Consider the following 5,672-nt stretch of genomic DNA (forward strand, 5'->3'; position numbering starts at 1 on the left):
TACTCTCTCTGTAGCAGCCTCCTGCACTAAAAATTTCCTCAGTGCAGGAGGCCGGCGGCCATGTTTTGCAGACCAGTAGGAGACTGGTGGCCGTTTGCAGAGCACAAATTCGGCCCACCTGGCCATCGGCCCTTCTGGCATTTGCCCTGTTTGAATGTATATGTTCTATTAGCATTGATTAAAAGACTATAGGATGGTGGCAAAATACAACATCGATACTAATGAAGCAAAAAAATAAACATAAATGATTAAATTATATATTTTAAAGGACAATCAAAAAAAAGAGAATGATTTTTTTAAATATAGCTCCCAACTCCGAATCAGCCCCTTAATGTGAAGTCCATGTGTGAAACTGAGAGAAACATATACTGTATCAGGCTAGTAGATCCATTACACGTACAATATGGAACTTGGGCCAGTGCTGTCACAGCTGCAGGATGCTACCTCTTCCAGTCCTCTCAGACAGTGCAGCTGCAGGGCTGGGAACAAACATGCTGCTTGTGCTGGATGATAAAGTGTTTATTTACTCATTGTGTTTCTCTGGCCCTAAACCAGTGTTGTCCAGCCTCTGATAAAATAGGAACTGGCTGCTATACAATACAAATGGCATGCTGGGAGACTCTGCTCAGCCATCTTTGCAGAGCTGTTATCCCAAACAGGGCAGCCGAGAGGGGGGGGGGGGGAGTGGGTACTAATTACCTGGGTCCAGGCTTGCTGGAGGGGCCCGGCAGGGGCTCTGGTCCGACCCCTCCCTTCCCCCTCCATCCCTCCCAGGGAGAAGCAGCAGCACACACCTTCAGCATGTGCTGTGCTGATAGCAGGCTCAGCATGAGCGTCTCACTGACAGCATGATAGCTCATGCTGAGCCTGCTGTCAGCACAGCACATTCTGTAGGTGTGTGCTGCTGCTATATTTAGAGTTTTTAGAGTTTTCTTTCACACCCTGTAAACATTTTGGAGGTGTGACCTAAGCAAGGGAGGTGGCCACACCTCCCACACTTAGGCCATGCCCCCAAAAGTTTACCGGGGCCCGGCATTCCCCACGGCTGCCCTGTTCCCAAATGGTATAGAATTGCGATATTAAAGAAAGGTTTGGGAAATGAGAGCTAAAATGAGGAGGGGAGTGTGGTAATAGGGTGGTTAGACAGGTCAGATAATAGCAACAATGGAACTAGTTTGATACTGTATATATCCATTGCTTTCCACAGGCAGCAGTTTTATATATGAGTTCATATTAATAAGAAACATAGCAACTTAGAATTTGACGGCAGATAAGAACCATTTGGCCCATCTAGTCTGCCCCTTTTTTATCCTTCAGGTAATCTCAACCCTTTTTGATCCTTATTTCTTTGTAAGAATATTCATATGCCTATGCCAAGCATGTTTAAATTGCTCTACTGTCTTCGCCTCTACAAACCTCTGATGGGAGGCTAATCCACTTATCCACTACCCTTTCTGTGAAGTAATTTTTTCTAACATTTCCCCTGAACCATTGGAGTGTATCCATACTTGTCTTAGTTTTATCACGCCTCACTCAGTGCTGGATTTCCCACTAGGCATGTGCCTAGGGGAGGCACTTGCTGGGAGGTGGCACACTAGGCTAATAAGGCCGGGTGATTTTTTTTTTATGTCAGTATGACTTATTTATTTTATTTCTACTCTTCAACTGATAGGAGTGGGATAATGGGCCGCAAATGGTGGTTCTGGAATTGTTATTGGGTTGAGGTTGAGGCTGCTTGGGGGTCTTGAGGCATCTGCATTGAGCTCAAAATTAAGGGAGAAGTGATGTGATGGGGGTCAGAGAATAATGTGCCAAGGGGCTGCCCGATCACTGAATTCGCCCTTGGCCTGACTAGTTTGTAAGGGGTAAGTATGGGATGTGTGGTGGCATCTCCTGCAGAAGGCCGTGATTTGTGGCCAGTTGGATCACAATAATCCCACCTAATTCACAAGGAGATCAGGGGTAATCTTTGGGGGTAGACTACTCTCCAAGGGTCCTCTTGAAGTAACAAGTATGGTATAATATGTGCAATTTTGCCTGGTCCATGAGTTCCACTCCCATACAAAGGTGTAGCTATCACAGAAGCAGAGAGTACAGCTGCTATCTGGCTCAGAGCGGTGGTGGTTATGGTGGGGGCAAAGTTACATGTGGTACATATGGTCCCTTATAAACGCTTGCCTTGGGGCCTACAAATATCTAGTTACACCACTGGAACTTCTTGTTGTAATGTGGTATAAAATGTTACATAATGTGTACCAGGGTACTGGCACAATATGATGTGGAGGCACCATAGTGTGGTATAAAATGAACTGGGGGCACTGTGTGTCGTAATGTAAAGTGGGGGTACCAGTTGCATAATGTGCACTACAATGTCAAATAACATGAACTTGGAGACTGCTATGGAGCATATAATAAACTAAGGCACTAATATTGTTCCCGCTAATTTGTCCACAGAGCAGTAAAGTACCTGTATTGTCTATGTAAAGTCCCAATGGTAGCTGTACGAAGGGTGTTCTTAAATCATAAACAGAAATACAGGATCCCTGTACTGGTTGTGGACTATGCTTATTGGTCCGAATCTGGAAAAGGGAAGAATGATGCAATGTAGATGTAGACTAGTGCTATGTAGATGAGCTCTTATGTGCCATAGCACACTGATTGGAGCCACAAAGATAGCAACTCTGGAACCCCAATGTTCACCTATCCATGCCAATTAAAAAAAAAAAATGGACAAACACATGAGTTTTAAATAAAGTTTAATTCAATACAAGACACCAACATTTCAGTCTAGTTCGTTACCCCGCCCCCACAGTCCAGGGGACATCATAAATAGTACACCCAATGTTACCAATACCAATGTGACTGCTAGGTGTGGTCTTGTTTTCCTATGGTGGGGACTTGCCAATGGTTTCTCTCTTATGATGAAAACAAGAAAAGGCTTTTAAGCACTGGAGCTGGTTAATAACGTGGTGTGTGAGAGTACATTACTTATTGTTTTATTATAGATACATTCAATTTCCAAAGTGCACTGGGCCAGGAAATTATTTTCTCTTTTTAAAAGAATAGAACCAACTGATCTCGTCTAGCTATGAGATTGTGCACAGCTTGGGTGCTTCTGCGAATCAGATATTGCTGTGCATGGCAAGGAATGTCACAGCAAATTCTCATTACAATAATGTATGCACCCTGGTGGAAGTATACGTTTATTTCCGCAGTCTTGGTATTGTGCATCTTGTTGTCCTGGGTTCCCATTGTGCCTGGGATGTCTCTGCAAGGGCAGTGTCTTGCCCGCCCTAGACCCTACCCTAGACAATCGAGTAATTACTCTTTCTGCCCTGGATACAATATGGAATACAGGATTTGTAGTTAACTCTATAGATGATCTATAGTATAGGCCAGTGGTCTCCAACCTTTTTGGGGGCGTGAGCTACTTAAGACAAAATAAACAGCCTGAAGAGCTACTAAAATAAAAATGCTCTTTACACATTATGCCACACACTGTAATTCCCCTGACATATTATTCCACATACCATAATGCCCCAGACACAATATGCCACACACTGCTATGTCCAATATGCCGCATACATACCTCCCAACACTGGAGGCAGAGGAGAAGGGACCTCTGCGCGTGACAAAGGCACGTGCCCAAAATTAGGGGGGCCAGAACGCTGGCCATCCCCCATTTTTCCCGCTATTGGGCATGGCCAGTGCTCTGAGAGCTGCCGGCCATGCCCCCAGCCTCTCTGAATAGACACTGTGCCATATGTACCCATGCCACCATCAATGCCAGTTACACAATGCCCCCCCCCAGCAGTGCCAGATAAACAATGTCTGCCCGAGTGTGGTGCCAATTTAATTAAATACTTTGCAGGTACTGTGTGGGTGTAGCCACATGCCACATGGGGTGCAGCCAATGAAAATGGGGGTGTGATACACATATGCCCCCAATAGTCCAGTGCCAGTTATACATGTGCCCAAATAGTGGCAGAAACACATATGCTCCCACGGTGCCAGATATGCCCCCACTGTGCCAGGTATGTCTCCACTGTGCCAGATATGCCCCCACTGTGCCAGATATGCCCCAACGGTGCCACAATTGCGCCACCATTGTCACCATTGCCTCCACTATGCCATCATTGCCTCCACTGTGCCAGGCATGCCCCCACTGTGCCAGGCATGCCCCCACTGTGCCAGGAGTAGAACTTACTATTGTTGTTGCTCCTGCCGGGGGAGGAGAGTCCGGGGCTGGTTGGGCTGGCTGGGCTGGACTGGAAGGCTCCTCTGCTCCGTCTCCTCCTTGTGCCTGGGCCGTCAGCAGATCAAAGCTCACGGGCCAGCTCCTGATTGGCTGCCGGCCCGCGAGCTCTGATTGACTGATGCCCCAGTCAGTCACAGGGACACTCAGTGAGGGGAAGGAGAGACGCGCGATGCGCTCTCCTCTCCTCAGAACTGGAAGCGGAGGCGGACAATGGAGTGAGAGACGGGTGGACTCACCACTGGGCGGACGCCTGCGGGCTGCAGTGATCGAGCCACCCGGATTGCTGCTGCAAGCTACCAGTAGCTCACAAGCGACAGGTTGGAGACCACTGGTATAGGCTGTATCAAGTATTTAAATAATATAAATAAATGGTCATGAAAATATACCATAATAAATAAATAAATACACCAACAAGATAGCACCAGTACTGTACTTTTTAAGCTCACATTCTCCCACCTCAAGGTAAGGCTCCTGTTTCTTCTTCCTGGTAGCTGCTCTCTGGTCCAGTGCACTTATCTAAGACTCCGCTTAACATACAGCAAATATGGTAGGAGAAGCTGTCACCACTGGGCATGTGCAGCAGATTTGCTCTGTCCCTTATACTGCATGATGTTTCGGCAGCTCTATTAATTGTATTATATACCATTGTTATTGTTGTCATAATTTACGGGAAGCACGGATGGTATAATGGTTAGCATTACTGCCTCACAGGGCAGAGGTCATGGGTTCAATGGCCCTAACTGTTCAGAGTTTGTATATTCCCCCCATGCTTGCGTGGGTTTACTTCGGCTACTCCGATTTACTCCCACATTCCCAAAAATATACTGGTAGGTTAATTGGCTGGCAACAAAATTAACCCCAGAATGAATGTGTGTGCATGTACATGTGGTAGGGAATATAGAACCTTATTCAGGTCCGATCGCAGCGGGCGGTCACTCGCACAGGGACCAATGTTTGGCATATGCTCATGTGAAGCAGCAATTCTGCACATGTGCATACTGTGCAGCGAACAGATGAACCCAAGAATAACCCCCATAGACTGTAAGCTCCATTGGGGGCAGGGACTGATCTGAATGTTCAAATATTCCCTGTAAAGCACTGCGGAATATGTATGCACTATATAAGAAACTATTAATAAATAAAAAGAATACATTTTATCCACTTGCCAAGAGTAGAGGGGTTTCCAGGCAATCAGATACACAACCCCCCCCCCCCCCGCGCCCCGCGTTTGCCTATGAAATTGAAAATTTTTAAATTTGTGCTATCTTTCACCAGAATGTGTTCCATTTGCCAAATTGGCACAGTATATAGTAGTAAGCCAGCTAGACAAGATAGGCAAGACTAACCAGTATATCCCTGACAGTATTGTTGGTTAATTCTCATTTATCATGTTGGCATCTTGTCTTTGTGTTTA

The sequence above is a fragment of the Crinia signifera genome, chromosome 7 (genome assembly GCF_055691185.1).
Source record: "Crinia signifera chromosome 7, ASM5569118v1, whole genome shotgun sequence".
NCBI classification, from domain to species: domain Eukaryota; kingdom Metazoa; phylum Chordata; class Amphibia; order Anura; family Myobatrachidae; genus Crinia; species Crinia signifera.